The 19,699-nt window shown below is 40.7% G+C and overlaps 1 protein-coding gene and 1 pseudogene across 2 annotated transcripts in view; both read left to right on the forward strand.

Moving 5' to 3' along the window:
* Positions 1–3,586: 3,586 nt before the first annotated feature.
* Positions 3,587–19,699, forward strand: part of BTBD7 (BTB domain containing 7) — a 78,104-nt gene continuing 61,991 nt past the window's right edge. The window contains exon 1 of one of the 2 annotated variants that reach the window (XM_032837304.1): positions 3,587–3,637. The gene's annotated coding sequence lies outside the window, so the exon portion shown is untranslated. The remainder of the gene's footprint in view (positions 3,638–19,699) is intronic. The other variant, XM_032837303.1, reaches the window with a different exon arrangement.
* LOC116855111 lies at positions 6,944–7,041 on the forward strand (annotated as a pseudogene).

The following is a 19,699-nucleotide window of genomic DNA, read 5'->3' on the forward strand; positions in this document are numbered from 1 at the left end:
TCTTCAGCATAGGTGTCTGGGTGGATCTGGTGGATGGGGTCCCATTTGCTGATTGGAGGGAGCAGAAGAAGGAACAGAACACAAATTCAGGATTCTAGATTCCAAGGGACAGAATCCAACTGTTTTTATGCACTCCCAACCAGTTTAAGATTTTAAAAGGTGGGGGGGAATAAGGGCAACTTAATGCTCACAAACACAAGAAAACCGGGGTGGACTGGTTTAGGGCACAGCCATGCCCATAAGTTCAAATGATGCCATGGCTTCCCCTTCTACAAGCTCTCTGTTTCTGCTTGCAGTCTTCAGTCCTACTGCTCTTGGCTTTCTTCCCAGAGCTGAAGAAGAAAATCTATATTGTCCCCTAAAGTCATAAACCCAGAGAAATAGATTAAGAGGAAACATATCCTAGGATAGCCTGCATAAATTTCCAGAAATGACTTTGATCGGCCTGGTTTGTGTCAGATGGCCACCCAGATCCGTATAACTCTAGGATCCATTCTGTTCACCACTATGGAGTATTATCTTAGCGCTAGCCATTTTCCCCCCAGTCTGTCTTTCTATTTAGACTCGAAGCTTCTCAAGGGCAAAGAATCATTTAATATTTTTAGCCTGAGCATGGGCACTACGCTTGGCACATGGTATTGGAAGCTTTAAAAAAATGTGTTGGACTAAAACTAGACACATCTAAACTCTGATGGATATGTAAACTGAGTTACTTCAGTATCTTGAAAGTGTAGCTAAGTGGTATAATAAGAAACCACAAGCTAGATGAATTAAAGGGAGGAAAAAAATCATGGAACACTTGGGCTTAGGTTTTGTGAAGGCAAATCATACCCAACTAGTCTACTAGAGTTCTCTGAATGTGCAGATGGACAAAAGGACAGGGTAGAACCAGCAGAACTTACTTGGTGTTTCAAAAAGCCTTTGATAGGGGCACCTAGGTGGCTCAGTTGGTTAACTGCCTGACTCTTGGTTTTGGCTCAGATTGTGATCTCAGGGTGCTGAGATCAAGCCCTGTCTCTGCTCTGTGCTGGCTGTGGAGCTTGCTTGAGATTCTCTCTTTCCCTCTCCCTCTGTCCACCCCCCCTTAAGAACAAAAACAAAAAGCCTTCAATAGAATTTTAGATTTCTATTGTTGTTGGTTTTAATTTTGTTTTTTAAATTGTGTCTAGGAAGCAGAACAAAAGTCAAGTAAGTAGGGTCAGTAATAAGTGAGAAAATGTAATGATGGGGACTGATCTTTTTAAATTAATTATCTTTTTAAATGAATTATCAAGAAGGGGTATGGACCATGGAATTTCTCGGTTTGCATGTAACAACTCTTTCAGTTAACGCAATACTTAGTTTATTAAGACAAAGATAAACTAATGGAAAATACCTTGCAACACAGCCCCGGCCTTATCGTTCCAGAGTCAGGCAAGACACGTCAGGGTTCTGCAGGTTCCTGCTCCATTTTTTCTTTGGTGATGAGCTCTCTAGCCATACCTGCTCTTTCACCTTTAAGGTTGAAGAAGAAATAATGTGGGGCATGTGCTGGCTTTGGTCTTGCTTTGCCTCATGGAGGGGCCTAAAGATAAGTGTGATGTGGTAGGACTTGTGGCCTGGAACCCGGACCACCAGGAGACTGCCGTCCCTGGGACCCACCTTGAGATGTCCTGGCAGCTCAAGTTCAATTTGGTTGACCTTCAGCTCCAAGCACCTGTAACCTTCCTCTTGAAGTCCAATTCCAGTCCTGTACAAATCACCCATCAGCATCAAATTATTGCTATAAGCAATGATGTTTCTGAGAAGAGAGCAAAAGAAGAGGGGAGTGAGGAGATGGAAGCTGACTTGTGCCCCATTTTGCCTGCTAAGAAACAGGGGGACAGGTCCTAATTCTTCTTTGGTCACCTAGCTGCCTGCCACATAAGCTATAGACCAGATTCCTATGCAAGTTTCAATAATTTTAAATGGCTCTTCTCCATTGAAGAGGAGGGCTGGAGGTGGGGGGGGTCCCCTTGGGAGCAAAGGGGGTCCCATTCTCCATAGGACTTTAGTGTTCTTCTAATCCTATACCATCCTGGGGTTTCACTTTTCTCCAGGAGTGGGAGGAAGTCTGAATTTCTATTCTGACCCTCTTTCCCCATTTGCTATAAGGTTGGAAGTCAGTATCGGGAGCTCAGATCACACATTTTTAACACTTTTTACATTCTTGGTTCAGAAGGATGTGAAAAAAACCTTCAATTCTCCAACCACATATGAAATGCTTGGATAAAATAATAAAGGACCAAGAGATGATTAAAAAATCACATAATTCAAAGTTGCTCTTAGTCTTCTAAGCTTAGAGGTGGTTTAGAGAACAACAGGAAGACCCGAAGTGACTTGGAAAACTTGTTTCTCAAAGGGTGGGTAGAGACTGGAAATGCAAATACTTTCAAGAGCATTTTAAGTGAATTCCCAGAGGACAAATACCTGAGGAATTTCTAAGCCCTACCTGAGAACTGTGAGTGGTGATATGCCTGAAGACCAGGGTCACAACGTCTTGACTTCTAGTCTGGGCTTGCTCGCGCCTACTTATTAATGCTGCGTGTGTGCCCCGGGGCAAACGACTGAGTATTTCCGAGCCTATTTCTTAGCTGTAACCATTATACCTGTCTCGACGACTTCAAAGGGTGGCTTGGTGTTCAAACGAAGCCATATGTTTAACGGTGTTTTAAGTACTTTAAGGTGCTTCATAAATATAAGGTGTTTTTGTCGTGGCATCGCTGGAATTATTGCAAACTCTCAGACAAGGAGCATCCAGGGAAGGGCGATTTGACTCATCCAAGCAGAGAGATCGTGCGGTTTCAACAATTCTCGTCATTTACGGAGACATTTTGTTGAGGAAAACTTTTCCGTTTCTTTGAGATTTTTGTTTTAAACCTGCTATAGCAAGCAGCAAGGTGCTGTCTGTAAGAGCACCAGGCAGAGATGAAGATAAGCCGCCTAGAAACCGCCGAAACGCCAAGACTGTCAGGAGTTTTCCGCCGAAGCGCTGTCCTGTGTTTGACAAGAATGCAAGATACGTGCGATCGATCAAGATGCCGGCCGCCAAAAGGCAGCAAGAATTGGTAGAACTGATCGTCCACTAACGTTATTACAATTCCGTTGTGATACATTTAATGATTTGTCACAGTTCCCCGAAGGAAGTAGGATGCTGCAACGACCTTCAAACTCCCGAGCGTCCCGCGAAGCGCTCCCCAGCGTGGAAAAGAAATAATGCGCGCGCACTCGGCTACGACCGCTCCCGGGCCCCGCGAACTCGCCTCTCTGGCCCGGCCCGGAGCGCGCGCGCGCGCCGCGGGCCCACGTGACCGTAGGCGCGGCGACGGCGGGGGCGGGCGGGGGCTCGGGCCGGCTCCGCAGCGCTGCGCAGGCGCCCCAGGGCCGCGCCGAGCCGAGCCCCTCCTGCTCCCTCTAGGAGTCAAAATGGCGGCGAGGGGAACCTGGAGCAGCCCGGGAGCCTGAGCCACTGACAGGAGCGGAGAGGGCGGCGGCGGCGGCAGGAAGAGGATGGCCGGGGGTGCTGGCGCCGGTGCGGACGGCGGTGCTGGTGGCGGCGGCGGGGGCGACGGCCGCGGTCCCAGCGGCGGCAGCAGCAGCGGCGGGAGGAGCCTCCGGGGTGAGTGTCCCTCGGTGTCTCCGAGGCTGGGAGCCGAGGCTGTGCCCGGCGCGGCGCGAGGCGTCCCGGCAAGGAAGGGGCTGTGCCTGGGAGGTAGGGGCACCGGGTTGGGGCTGGGACGCCGCGGGGGGCGCCGGGCCGCCGGCGGGGAGAGGGCAGTCGTCCGTCTGAGGCTGAGGCGGCGGCTGACCGCCCGGTGCCCGTGCGCTCCCAGGGGCAGACTAGACTGTGCGCCGTTGTCCCGGGGGCAGAGGCGCGAGGTGTGGCGCTCGGGGCGGGGAGAGCGGCCCGAGGTGGCCGCGACAGCAGCCCGGCCGGCCCCGGGCTCCAAGGGGCGGAACCCGCCGCTCCCAGGACGCCGGGAAACCGCTCCCGAGACTCAGGCGCGTATTTACCCGGCTGCGGGGCTGCGACCGCCCCGGGGTGGGCGTGAGAGCGATCGGCAGGAATAGGGGAGGGAACAGGCCTGCGGACGGCTGCTCGCGGTGGGGAGAGAAGTTAGATCGTCCGGGTAAGTTACGGTTCCGGGATCGAACTGGGATTGCGTTTTGACAGGTTGAGAGGAAGACAATACCTGGGGTGTTTGATAAAAGCGTCTGTGCTTGGAGTACTTGAATGGCTAAAAGCGTGCATTTTCGGTGCCTTATCGTTTGCACAGCTGTTTACTAGCCTTACCCCGAGGATGAGAACTTTCTCAGCGCCTTTTGGGAGAAGCTCTGGGGAGTGTTGTTTCCGCTTTGAACTACAATAGCACCCCTTCGCATACCAGCACAGATAATACTCTGGATTAGGCCTAATTTACAAAAGCAGTCTTGGTTATCTTTACCAGAGAACTGTTCTTTCTGCCAAAACATCTTACTGTCATGAGGAAATAGGCATTTTTACAGAATTAATTATTTTTTTTTCAACTACCAGAATCTTTTGTCTCTGAATAGCATCCATTTCTTTAAGATTGTTGAAATACATTACTTTCTTCCGGAAATGTGGAAGAAAGATTTGAAATAGCAAGAATCATACATGTTAATAGAGGCTGTGATTAAGCTTGTCCTGGAATTTTGGAGTCAGAAAAGCCTATAGAGATCTGGTATGACTTGTTTTAGAGCTGAGAAAGTAGGCCCAGGGAGATGAGTGACTGGCTGTGAGTCCACAACTGGCTGGGGATTGGGCCAAAACTAGGATCTGGGCCTCCCTCCGCCCCCATTTAGAGCCCTTTTCACTACTCTTCCTGAGCCTCTTACTCTTCATTGATTGAATTCTTCATCAGTGCTGGTGCCCATCCCTAGGTCTTTGTGAGATAAAGTTGAAAGCAGAAATGAGAAAGTGCCTCATGCTGATTCTGACCGTGACCCTCAGTTACCACAAGTACCTGATGAGGTTTTTTTTTTTCCTACCCTGAACTTAAGAAAACTGACATTTCATTTTGAGTTTTCATGGGCCTGTAGCTATATTTGCACCCAATTACATTGGGTGCATTCTTACATGCATTGGGTAAAACCCATACATAAGTCAATATTCTGTCCCACAAAGCCTAACTGTTCTACTGTTCGGTGTCCCAATACCAGCATTTAAACAAGTTTGTATCAGACTCAGATTTTCAAGATCTAAAACACCTGGGTTTGCTAGGTTATACCGCCTAGTTTCCATGTATTGTTGAATTACAGCAGTTTTCTTTGTTGTGTGTCACAGATTAACCTTCAGAAATGCAATAATGTCAAATATTCTGATCATGTTCTAGTCAGTGAAACCTCACATATCAAAGTTGTACCTTGTGTTCAGTTACCCTGGTGATTATGGAAAATCTGGTTTGCATTTTGCATTCTATTAGTTTTGAGAGAAGAAAACAAAGAAGTGTAATATGTAGACCTTGCCCTCGGGAAAGATAAGATGTACCCTTAGGAGTCTAGGAGACAATCTAGTACATTCTATGAATACAAAGAATGCTATAGATGTTCTGGTTAGAGGGAGAGAGTGAGGCCTTAGGAGTCTAAAGAACTTCCTGGAACACTTGGGACTTGAGCTAGCCTATGAAGGTTTAGATTTACAGATACTAGAGCAAGTACTGTGAGGGAAAAGCGAGAATATGATGTGGAGATTGGCTTTGGGGGAGGAGAAAGGAGGGAAACTAGGATGAGCTGGCAACTGGATTTGGGAGACTAAAATGAAAACAAATCACACGGTTGGAAGGATACCTGTCTGGAAGGGCTTGAGTACTAGAATGAGGAGATTGGGATTTTCATCTTCTTGGGCAAGATATGGGGAGCCTTTGTAATGCTGGAAGCCAGGTATTAGTATTAGCATCAGGATGAACCTGTCAGTGATCTACAGGTTGAGTTTGAATGAGGAAAGAATGGAACAAACCAGCGATGACGGTGGCTGTTGCAGTTATCTAAATATGAAGAGATGAGAACGTAGGTTAGGGATAGAGTCGCTAGGAAGGATGCATGGCAGGTGGTGTTGTTTTTATTGTGGTAAAGTATACATAAACATAAAATTTGACATTTTAACCGGTTTTCAGTGTACAGTTCTGTGGCATTAAGTACATACATCCACATTGCTGTGCAGCCATCACCATCTTCATTTCCACCCACCGAAACTCTACACCTGTTAAACGCTAACCCCCCCATTTCCGTTACCCCGAAGCCCCTGGCAATCATAATCTACTTTTTGTCTGTATGAATTTGACTACTCTAGGTACCTCATGTAAGTGGAATCATACAATATTTATCCTTTTGTGACTGGCATGATGTTTTCAAGGTTCGTTCATATTGTAGCATTTGTCAGAATTTCCTTCATTCTTAACACTGAATACTATTTCATTGTATGTATGTATGTACATCCATTTTTGTTCGTTAATCTGTCAGTGGATACTTGGTTTTCTTCCACCTTTTGGCTGTTATGAATAATGGTCCTATGAATATGAGTTTACAAATGTTTGTTTGAGCCTGCGCTTTCATTTCTTTGGGGTATATACCCCCGCAAATTTTACATTCCCACCAGCAATGCACAAGGGCTCCAATTTTTCCACATTCTCACCAACACTTATTATTTTCTGGTTTTTTTGATAATAGCCATCCACATGGATGTGAAGTAGTTTATCATTGTACTTTTTTTTTTAACTTAATTTTTTAAGTAATTGCTACACCCAGCATGGGGCTCAGATTCCGAACTCACGACAAGCCACATGCTCCACAGACTGAGCCAGCCAGGTGCCCCCACTGTAGTTTTGATTTGTATTTCCCTAATGTTTAATGATCTCTTATTGTACCTATCAGCCTTTTGTATATATTCTTTGGATAGGTATCTGTTGTGCTTGTTTCAGCAGCACATATATTGAAATTGGAGTGATACAGAGTTGGCTCCTGTGCAAGGAAGACATGCAGATTAGTGAAGTGTTTGGACTATTGTGTGTCTTGCTCAGTTCATTGTGCCCAGGACTTGCACAAACACATGAAATGATTGAACAAATACTTCAAGGATCTGATTACTGGTGACTGAGGGCAGCATATTTTCCAGGTTCTTCAAATATTCATTAACCATTAATTACATAATGTCTCATGCCATATTGTAGTAGTCTTTTTAACTTTTCTACTTTTTTTTTTTTAAAGATTTTATTTATTTACTTGACAGAGATCACAAGTAGGCAGAGAGGCAGGCAGAGAGAGAGAGGAGAAAGCAGGCTTCCCGCGGAGCAGAGAGCCTGATGTGGGGCTCGATCCCAGGACCCTGGGATCATGACCTGAGCCGAAGGCAGAGGCTTTAACCCACTGAGCCACCCAGGTGCCCCTTAACTTTTCTACTTTTAAAAAGGATATATCTATTAATTTTTTTTAAGATTTTATTTATTTATTTATTTGACAGGGAGAGCAAGAGAGCACAGGCAGGGAGAACAGCGATGGAGAGGGAGAAGTAATCTCCCCACCAAGCAGGGAGCCCAGTGTGGGGCGATGAAGGGCTCAATCCCAGGACCCTGGGTTCATGAACTGACCTGGAGTCAGATGCTTAACTGACTGAGTTACCCAGGCACCCCACTATTAAGATCTTTTACCAAAAAAAAAAAAGATCTTTTACCATTTTTTAATCTAGTTTGCTTTTTTGTTGTTGAGTTGTAGAATTCCTTATATATTCTGGATATCAATCCCTTATCAGATGTAGGATTTGCAAATATTATCTGCCCTTCCGTGTATTACCTTTTCACTCTATTGAGTGGCCTTCGATGCACATAAGTTTTTAATTTTAATCAAGTCCAATTTATATAGTTTTTTGGTTGTTGTTACTTACGTTTTGGTGTTAAATCCAAGAAATCATTGCCAAATCCAAAGAATAGGAAGCTTCCCCCCCCACCCCCCCAAAAAAACTCTCATGTTTAGGTCTTTGCATGCAAATATCCAGTATTTCCCCAGCACCATTTGTTGAAAAGACTGTGTTTTTCCGTTGAATGGCTTTGGCATCCTTACTGAAAATGACTTGATTATACCATCCAAGGGTTTATTTCTGAACTCTCTATTCTATTGGTCTGTGAGTCTCTTTATGCCAGTATCACATTGTTTTGATTACTGTAGCTTTATAGTAATTTTTGAAATCTGGAAGTGTGAGACCTCCAGCGTTGTTCTAATTCAAGACTGTTTGGGCTGTCTGTGGTCCTTTGAGATTCCAAATGAATGTCAGGGTGGATTTTTCAATTTTTGTAAAAACAAAAAAATGACATTAGGATTTTTTTAATAGGGATTTCATTGAATCTGTAAACTGAAGCAGTTTTGACATATTAGGTCTTACAGTTCATAAACACCAGATATCTTAAAATTTATTTGTATTTTTATATCTTTGATGTCTTCCCACAACATTTTGTGGCTTTCAGTGTAAAAATCTTTCATCTCCTTGGTTAAGTTTATTCCTATTTTATTTTTTTAATACTATCACCAATAGGATTGATCTCTTAATTTCCTTTTTGGATTGTTCATTGTTAATGTACACAGCTCATTTTTGTGTGTTAATTTTTTATCTTGCAGCTTTACTGAAAGCATTTATTCTAATGTGTGTGTGTGTGTGTGTGTGTGTGTGTGTGTGATCATACATACAAAATTCACTTCTTCCTTCTGATTTGAGGCATTCAAAGGCATTCAGATATTTTCCTTGCCTAATTGTTCTGCCTAGGACTTCCAGTACTATATTGAATACAAATGGTGAAACTATACACCCTTGTCTTGTCCTGATCTTAGAGGAAATACTTTTCAGTCTTTGACCGTTTAGTATGATGATCACTGTGGGTTTTCCTTTATTATGTTGAAATTGTTACCTTATATTACTGGTTTGCTTAGTGTTTTAGAAGGTATGTTTCAATGAAAGAAAAAAAAAACTCAGTTATGGGTGCTGAGAGTGTCTGTAGCCTAGTGACAGGGAAAATTCGGCTGTCATTGGCAAAGTAACATGTTAATGCCCAGTTGATGTTTTAGGCATCCTCTGTGTACATTTGCAGTCATGTTTTGCCTGAAGAAAAATAGTACTATGGTTAATTCAGTAGGGAAGACTGACATTAATCAAATAATTATACAAATACATGCTTGAATAACTGTAGTATAATTTTGTTCACAGCTGTATTCCCAACATCTAGCATAGTGCCAGGCACACAGGTGCTCCCTACAGTTATTCATTAATTCAGAAGCAGAAGACTTAAGATTTAAGCCAATAAGCTAAAAACTATATTGCTTATAATTTTTTAATGGAAAAGCATTTTTTTTTTAAGATTTTATTTATTTATTTGACACAGAGAGAGAGAGAACAAGCAGGGGGAGCAGCAGGCAAAGGGAGAGGGAGAAGCAGGCTCTCCACCAAGCGGAGACCCAGACCCAGGAACCTAGGATCATGACCCAAGCCAAAGGCAGACACTCAGCTGACTGAGCCACCCAGGCTCCGGTTTTTATTTTATTTTAAACCATCTTTGCTGTTAACCCAGTCTTGGTACAATGGTAACAAAACAAAATCAGACTTTACTGCTGTAAAAACAAACAGGCAAGTGACTTTTTCTTTTTTTTTTTTTTTTAAAAGGGTTTTTTTTTTTTTTTTTAAGCCTTTATTTCTTTGCCAGAGAGAGAGAGAGAGAAAGTGTGTGCAAGCAGGGGAGAGGAGCAGAGGGAGAGGGAGAAGCAGACTCCCTGATGAGCTGGGAGCCCAGTGTAGGGCTTGATCCCAGGACCCTAGGATCATGACCTGAGTCGAAGGCAGATGCTTAATGACTGAGCCACCCAGTTTAGATCCTCTAAAACAAGTGTCTTTAAAAGTGAGGCAACATCTTTCAAGTTGATGATAGTGGAATTTGGTTATCAGAGTCGAAGGCAGATACTTAATGACTGAGCCACCCAGTTTAGATCCTCTAAAACAAGTGTCTTTAAAAGTGAGGCAACATCTTTCAAGTTGATGATAGTGGAAGTTGGTTATCAGAATCCAAAATTTCAAAGGGAGGCATAACTTGGAAGAAACTTTTCAGGTCCCTGTTGACCTCAGATTTATAATGCATTTCAAATATTCAGTACCTAATTTATTTGCAAAACAAATTAAAAATTCTTTTAATGCAAACTGCAGTGGTTTTTAGAATCTTTTTTTTTAATTTGAATTTTGACAGGCTGTAAATTTGACATTGCAAATAGAATTTTCACAACATCCTATCTCAAATAACATAGAAACTTCAAAATGTATAATATACTGTTGTGTAAATTGATACTGAATTATATTAAGGTTGGAATAAATAGGAATCACTTTAATCCAATACATAGAGCATCCTTTACATCACAGGATTCAAAAAAGCTTTTGAGCGTTGTTGGGCTTTTAGATAGAACATTGGATGGGAATCAGACCTCCATTGAGATTCTGACTAGTGTTTATGGGTTTGTGATTTTAAGCAAGCCATTTAATCTGTCTGGGGCTTAATTTTCCTCCTCTGTGCGTGTGCGTGCGTGTGTGTGTTACCTGTATATATTCAATGTTTTACAAAGCAGCTTTGCCATTTTGTGTTTGCTCTTCAATTCTTTCCCTTCCTGTTACCACTTTGTTCCCAGTGTGAACTGATTATTGAACTCCCTACCAGTCATGTCGCTGCCGTTTGTTCTTCTACTCTCCCTTTCCTTCTCTATTCTCTATATTGCTACCACATTTATGTTTCTAAAAAAAAAAAAAAAAACCAATTTGGGCATGTTATCTCCCTACTTTAAAAACCTGTATTAATTTCCCATCGCTTATGGGATGAAGTCCACACTCAGGAGAGTTTGTAGGCCATCTCCAACCTTAGATTTCCCATCACTCCAGCCATACCAAGCTGTTTCTTGTTTCCTGTGCTTCTGTTTTTCATGTGTTTATCCCAGTGCTTGGAGTTCTTTCTCTCTGTTATCCAGGAGACTCTGAGAAGATGATTCATCGCCCACTTCAGGGGTAGATTTTGATTACTCCAAACCAGTCAGCTCAAGGCATTTCCCTGTAAACTGTTATTTGTCCCAGTCAGATTGAAGGGATGGAGACATTCTATTTCTGGGGGAAAGGACTTTTTCCCTTATTTTATGTGAGCAAGAAAATAGATGACCCCAGTTGCCGCTGGCAACTGTCTTGTGACCACAAGGGATGACGAAGCATGCCTGGAAGATGGTAGATCAGAGAAAATGAACGTAGGTCCATGATAACATCATTTTAGACATACCGTACCGGGGCCTGTGGCTTTCTCTTCCATGGGATTTCGTCACCTGACAGGTAAATGTTGAAGCCATTTCTTTGGAGTTATTTGCCATCAAAAATCTCCTTATTGATGCAGTCATGTTTATTCTTCAAGACCCAGTTCAAATATGACCTTTACCAATAGTCATACTCTCACTCCCTTAGTATTCTGGCTTACTCGTCTAGCCCTGTTGCACTCCACTATAATCACTTGCTTGTACGCCTGACTCCTCCACATAACTCCATGCACTTTGAGCCAAAGCCTACAGGATGAAGCACAGTCTCTGCTCCATTCATAACTCAGCAATGAGTTGTTAGGATGAAATAACATGAAAAGGGGTTTTGTAAACAATCTTTAACTAAATATGAGATATGTTACTGTCTTTAAACTAAAGGGAAATGGATAAATCAGTTGGACTAGATACACAAAGTGTTATTTTTCCTTAATTATTTTCTAAAAATGTTCACTTGGGTAAAAAGTTTGACAGTCTTCTCTGGCCACAATCCCTAAAATTTTATGAAAAGACTAATGTTGGAGTTCTGGAAGGAGCAATAATGAATTGTGTTGTTACTGTGCACTTCCTTCCTTCCTTCCTTTTTTTTAGGAGACTTGAGTGCCAGAACTAACTTTAAGTATAATATGTGTATTTTCCCCCCTATATTTTGAAAGTATATTCAGGTCTGTTTTATCTGGGGTTTATTTGTGAATTGTTCTTAGGGAAAAATTCCATAATATGCCTCATAAGACCTAATTATTCTTGTCTTCAGACTTTCCCAAAATATTTCTTGCTTGCTTGAGACTATACATGAGAATTTTCTGGTAAGCAAAAAAAAAAAAAAAAAAAGCTTTGTGGCAGAACTAGATGAATTGTAGCAAATGTTAGTAATAGCTTGTGACAGAGAATTCTCATTATAACCTTAATTACAAAGTCATAGTTCTGTCACATGCTTCAACAATAAAGTCTGACAGAAGAGGAAGGATGGGAAAGGAGAGTTATAATTCCTGTCTCAGTATACTTCACCATTTGTTGACTTGAGTCAAATAAATTAACTTCACCTTCACCATAGTAATTTGTAGTTACAGTAGCGTCCCCCCCCACCACACCTTGTCCACAGGGGATATGTTCCCAGACTCTAGGTGGCTGCCTGAAAGTGCAGATAGTATTGAACACTATATATACTAAGTTTTATCCTATATATACATACCTGGAATGAAGTTTAATTTACAAATTAGGCACACTAAGAGATGAACAATAATAATATACTTGATTAGCCAAAAGGGCAGGGCGTGATCAACAACAATTAACAACAACAATTCTAACAGTATAATGCAATAACATTTATGTGAATGTGGTCCCTCCCTCTCAAAATAGCTTTTTTTAAAAGATTTATTTATGTATTTATTTGAGAGAGTGTGCTTGTGCAGAGTGAGAACAGAGGTCACTGTGAGAGGAAGAAGCAGGCTCCCAGCAGTCACACAGGGAGCCTGATACAGGACTCCACCCCAGGACACTGGGATCATTACCTGAGGCAAAGGCAGATGCCTAACCAACTGAGCCACCCAGGCGCCCCTCTCAAAATACTTTACTGTACTGTACTGACAGTCCTTTTTGTAATGATGTGAGATGATAAAATAAATGCCCGTTTGATGAGATGAAGTGGGGTGAGTGACCATAGGCATTGTGACACAGCATTAAACTACCGTTTACCTTCTGACAGTACACACTGTGGAAGGTGAACTCATGGGTAAGGGGAGACTACTGTAGCTACATTTAAAAATTATTTTTAATAATTGAATATCTCTTGATGATTATTTTACTGGTTTAGATTTTCTTAACCTACGATCTATGAGATTTCAATTGTGACTATTCCTAGGTTGTTCATGATTCCTCAGAGATTATCTTTTTTAAATCATTTAAACAGCTAAGAGATAACAAATTTTGGACCATGCGTGATATACATTTATAAAGTAGGCATTTTACTTCAGAAGTATTTCATAACTAGAAATATTAAGGGAACACTAAGAATATATAGTTTCATTTTATTATCAAAAACATAAATACCTCCCATGCCAAAGTTAAGCTATGACTGTAGTAGAGCCAAAGTTCTAAGAACCAGGCTCATCTCCTCGTTTCTTTGCATTCTTTCCCTCAATTTCTGGTTTAAAAATTCTAATGGTTACACTTAAAAGAATGTTGCATAGATTAGTGGAATGTGATGTACTTTTATATTCTTTTAAGAATGCATTTTTAATAGGAAATAAAAGTATCAGCAGGGGACTGACAGCTGTTTTGAATTACAATAGGTTATATTAGAAAAGCCCACATGGACTTAATAAGATTCTCCTAAGCAAAATTCTAACAAGTAATCTCTATTTGCAGTAATGCCATGGAATTTTATAGAAAAATGCCATTTTAGGGGCCCCTGGGTGGCTCAGTGGGTTAAGCCTCTGCTTTCGGCTCAAGTCATGATCCCAGGGTCCTGGGATCTAGCGCCCCGTCAGGCTCTCTGCTCAGGAGGGAGTCTGCTTCCCTCTTTCTCTGTCTCTGCCTGCCTCTGTGCCTACTTGTGATCTCTGTCTGTCAAATAATAAATAAAAAATCTTTTAAAAAAAAAAAAAGAAAAATGTCATTTAAAAAGATATCTTCATGATAACTACACTTATCACACATTGGGTAATGTAAAGAATTGTCAATTCAGTATGTTGTATATCTGAAATTTAATATAACGTACGTGTTAGCCATACAAAAAAAAAAGATATCTTCATTTAACATATATAAAAATGTTTTCTGGCTTGACTTTTTTGGTGGTGATTGGGTAGGGGAAATACTATTTTTAGTATATGATCTTGAGCTAGTAGCTACAGATCCACACTCTTACTTATAATTTGAATTTCCAAAAGTTCTGAAAACCATTTTTTAGGGAGACTCATTTGATGGCAAACACTGAAATGACCTGAATTCATTTGGCAACAAAACCTCATGTAAACGAACATAGCTTAGTTTAAATATTTAATACACTTTACTGTAAAATGTCAATTTGTTAGATTATGGGGTGCTATGCTAAACCTAACTGGGGATTTACATAATTACAGTAAATAATCCACATACCATATTACTTTCTTAGAAAAGAAAGAGGAGGGAAAAAATCTGAATTTTAGAACCTATCTAGCTCCGGAGGTTTCTACCTGATAAGGGATTGTGGACCTGTATTCTGAATAACACTTTGAAACTGGTAATGGACATTAAATATATTTTTTAATGATGAAACTAAGATTGAAAGACAGGATAGTGTGTAACACTCAGTAGTTTAATTCTGTAGATAAAGTTTAATTATCAAAAATATGGGGAGAATATATAAAAAGTAGAATAAACTCCGTAATTGTCTCATAGGTTTAACTATAATTAAACATATATTACTTAAAATTAGATGCTGGAGTAGAGAGATAGGAGAAGGAAGTTACTAGCTAATTTCATTATTGCTTCTGTTAGGGAGCCATTCAGATCATAGCCAAAAAAGAGGGAATTTGGGGTATTATATAGAAGTATTAGTAAAGGTGACTTTTTATATATGCCCATCTGGTCCCAAGATTATGTTGAAAAGGATATCAGGGTCATCATGCATAATTTGAAGGTTGCCAAGGACCTGTTTTAGAGTGTTTTCAAGTCTGACCAAGAACTCTTACATTTAGGGAGGGGAAAGAAGTATTAATAAAGTTAACTAAGGGGCAAGGAGGGGTGAACTTAGACAGGGAGAGCATCTAGTCTTCCTTGAATATATGTTGTTCTGTGGTTTTGACTTTAAATCCATCTAAGTATTTTACAGAATTATGTAACAGTTGAAAATGTAATGCCTGAAAATCAAAGGTAACAAAACTTTCCAAGTGTTTTTCCAGCTAGTGATACACAGAATAAACTACTCCACGTGACTGACATACATGATAATTTGTAGGATATTTTGAGTTGGGTAATATCCTAAGGGTAGAAAGAGTTGCAAAAAAATACACATAAAATGGTTTTCTTTATCATATTGTTGATGGTAGATAGTACTGACATTTTCATTCTCAGCTGTTGCATGTATACTGTGAGATAAAGTAAATGAACTGTCATGTAGGCAACATTGAGAATAGAGTTTTGGCATGTAAGAGAGGAGAAACAGATGAAGGATCAATGAGATTAAGTAATAACCATAGGAATTTGAAATGTGTTGGAAGCATCAGCATAAAGTCATGTATTTGTTTGTATATATGTACATGCTTGTGTAGATGTGTGTATAAAATTATCTCTCTGCGGGACGCCTGGGTGGCTCAGTTGGTTAAGCGGCTGCCTTCGGCTCAGGTCATGATCCCAGCGTCCTGGGATCGAGTCCCACATCGGGCTCCTTGCTCGGTGGGGAGCCTGCTTCTCCCTCTGCCTCTGTCTGCCTGTGCTTGCTCGCTCTCCCTCTGTCGCTGAAAAATAAATAAAATCTTAAAAAAAAAAAAAATTATCTCTCTGTGTACTAAAAAGGCACTTAACTCTCATAGCAACCAGATTGTGGTTTCTAAATACCATTTCCCACTGAAAGAAATTAGAGCTTCTTTAAAGAGATGGATGAGGGTCACCTGGGTGGCTCAGTTGGTTAAGCATCTGTGTTCTGCTAGGGTCTTGATTCCAGGGTCCTGGGATCCAGCCGCACGTTGGGCTCCCTGTCAGCAGGGAGACTGCTTCTACCTCTGCTGCCCATCCCCCCTGCTCTGTCCTTTCTCTATCTCAAATAAATAAATAAAATCTAAAAAATAAATAAATAAATAAAGAGGTGGTTGATTCCATGTTTAAGGCAAGAAAAATACAAGATGTAACCCCAGAAAGCAAAGAAGCTATCAGAGACAGTAAGATTGTGTCATAAGGTCTCAGGAGCCAATTTGAGTAAGTTTCCACTGTCCAAATACATGACAGTGTGAGCCTCAGTAAGGATAACTGCAAAGGATTGAAATCCATTAAACACATTTAAATTCATAAATCCGTAACATTCTTTTAAACTTGCTGGTCATTATTAGAAAATGCTGCAAAGTTCATTGTTTTGAAAATGAGGAAATAAAAGTAAGGAATCATTCATTTATTCTGCCTTTTCTACACAAATTACGTATCAGAAAAGTGAATGGTTGATGAGTTACTCTTTCAGAAAATTTCCAGCTAGTGAGTAAAGAAGGGAAGATACAATATCACCATGTTGCAACTCCTAATTAATGACCTTAGTTGGTGGTCATTGATAATTGTTAATATCGCAAACTTAGAGGTAGACATTTTGTACCTATTGTTGGAATTACCATCTGTGAAGCAGTATTGGCAAAATAAACTTTAAAAAGTATGAAAATGATCCAGAATCTGATCAAGTCACTAATTCTATGAATTACAGTAAATACAGGGGCCAGAGGAGCATATTAAACTACATCATGGTGATGCGTTTGGCAAAATCCACATTGTGGGAAACTACCAGATAATCTGACTTTTTCAACAACAACAAAGACCATTGCAAGAGGAAAAAAAGAATGGGTCATGAAGGAACCTCTTGAAGAGACATGGTCGTGCAGTCACAGTGTATAGACCTTATTTGGATCCTGAGTCAAACAAACCAAAAAAAGTAAACAGTTGGGGGAATGTGAACACTATGTGGGCAGTTGGTGTTACGGAATTACTGTTCATTACTTCAGATGTAATAAAGGTAATATAGTTGTCCTTTTCTCTTAGAGTTGTATAAAGAAATATTTACAGGTGAATAACGTATGCTATCTAACGTTTGCTTCAAATAATCCAGAGGGATTGGGTAGAGAGTGAATTGGGATATAGTGATACAGGACTGCCACAGATTAGTAATTATTAAAACTTAGTGATGGACGCAGATTGTTTTACTATTCTCTTCTATTTTTTTAATTGTAGAAGTATCTTCTGCAAAGGAGGAAAAAACAAGCTAATAGTAAGGAGTGAAAACAGGAGGATATTCAGTAGAGGTGGTTGATATTTATAGAGTATAATCCACAATCCAGAAACTTTTTATTATTCACCAATAGTGCAGAACACTGGAGATTAGTTTAAGATCTGTTCTTTAATCTTAATTGAGTGGTGAAATAGAAACTTCAGCAATTTCAAATTTGAGTAACAAGAATAGTGTCCTGTAGACATAGGGAAGTTTAAAGAAGACATGATTGTTCTCTTAGGAAAGGTTAGTATAGGGCTGAAGACTTGAGATGCTTTCTTATTGAGACAGAACAGTAGATTAAAGATGGGAATGCCTAGGATCTAGTTTTGTTTGGCTTTGCCATTTTACAATATGTTTTACTTTGGATAAGTCACTTCACCTTTCTGCCTCCCTTGCCTCAATCAGGGATCAGAGAATGAAGCCTGTCCTGTCAACGTTGAAGACTTGATGAGAGAATAAAATGAATTCCTGTGTGAAAAACACTTTGTAAACTGTATGGTCCTCTTGTAAGATACTCCCACTATAGTCATTAAAAGAATGTAAAGGAAAGAAAGACATTGTTTTCCTGTCTGTTTTTTTATTTTTTTAAAGATTTTATTTATTTATTTGACAGACAGAGATCACAAGTAGGCAGAGAGGCAGGCAGAGAGAGAGGAGGTAGCAGGCTCCCTGCTGAGCAGAGATCCTGATGTGGGGCTCGATCCCAGGACCCTGGGATCATGACCTGAGCCGAAGGCAGAGGCTTTAACCCACTGAGCCACCCAGGTGCCCCTCCTGTCTGTTTTAATGGAGATTTTCCTCACTTACCTTTTTAAAATTGCGATTAAAAGGGGCACCTGGTTAACTCAGTCCATTAGGCATCCGCTTTCGGCTCAGGTCATGATCTCAGGGTCCTGGGATCAAGCTGCGCATTGGGCTCTCTGATCAGCAGGGAGCCTGCTTCTCCTTCTCCCTCTCCCCCTGTTTGTGCTCTCTCTCTCAAAAGAATAAGTAAAATATTTTTTTTTAAATTGTGGCTAAATGTGTGTGTGTGTGTGTATTTTATATATATATATAACATTAAAATGTACATAAATATATTTCATAACATTTAACCATTTTAACCAGTTTTAAGTACGGTTCTATGGCTTTAAGTGCATTCACATTGTTGTATCAGAATTTCTTTTAAAGCCTGAATTATATGTTAAATACCATTTTGTTCATCCATTTATCTGTCTGATGGATACTTAGTTTATGTCCACCTTTTGACTATTGTCAATAATGCTGCTATGAAGATGGGAGTACAAGTACAAGTAGCTGTTTGAGTCCCTGTTTTCAATTTTTAATAGCCAGAAGTGAAATTGGTAAATCGTATGGTAATTCTGTGTTTAATTTTTTGAGGAATTATTGTGGGTTTGTTTTTTTTTTTTAAGATTTTGTTTGTTTATTTATTTATTTGTCAGAGAGAGAGAAAGCATAAGCAGGCAGAGTGGCAAGCAGAGGCAGAGAGAGAAGCAGGCTCCCTGCCAAGCACGGAGCCTGATGCGGGACTTGATCCCAGAACCCTGGGATCATGACCTAAGCTGAAGGCAGCGGCTTAACTGACTAAGCCACTCGGGCGTTCCTAGTATAGGTTTTTAAAATAATTATTGGTATTTTGAAACATCTCAACAGTGTCATATTTAAGGCTGTATGTATACTGTGATTCAGGGGTCTTTTTTTTTTTTTTTTAGGAAATTTTTTTTTCCTCCCAAATATAGTGCAGTTTTTAAGTCACACTGTTCTGTGAGGCTTAGACTATATCCGGTGGATCCTGAGAAACAATTTTTGGATTGCAAAGGTTAAAAAATAAAAACAAGTCTTTCCTTGTGTAACATTTATTTTTATTTATTTATTTTTTAAAGATTTTATTTTTGGTGGGGAGAGAGTAAGAGAGAGAGCATGAAAGCAGGGTGAGGGGCAGAGGGAGAAGCAGACTCCCCACTGAGCAGGGAGCCAGAAGACTGTAGGGCTCCATCGATCCTAGGACTGGGATCATGACCTGAGTGGAAGGCAGACGCTTAACCAACTCAGCCACCCAGGCGCCCTGTAATGTTTATTTTTAAAAAACTAATTTCACAGGATGGCAGGGTTATGGACATTGGGGAGGTTATGTGCTATGGTGAGTGCTGTGAATTGTGTAAGACTGATGATTCACGGACCTGTACCCCCGAAGCAAAACTCATTTCATTCAGGAGATTTTCACTCAATGCCTCATATTTGTCAGGCGCTATTCTATGTGCTGAGGATTTAATGTTGAATACGTGAATTTCTGGCTCTCCTGGAGCTTGCAGTGTAGTGTGTAACTATTAATAAGAAACAGGGGGGCGCCTGGGTGGCTCAGTGGGTTAAAGCCTCTGCCTTCAGCTCAGGTCATGATCCCAGGGTCCT

The sequence above is a fragment of the Lontra canadensis genome, unplaced genomic scaffold (assembly GCF_010015895.1).
Source record: "Lontra canadensis isolate GAN:19392208 unplaced genomic scaffold, GSC_riverotter_1.0 scaffold98, whole genome shotgun sequence".
NCBI classification, from domain to species: Eukaryota; Metazoa; Chordata; class Mammalia; order Carnivora; family Mustelidae; genus Lontra; species Lontra canadensis.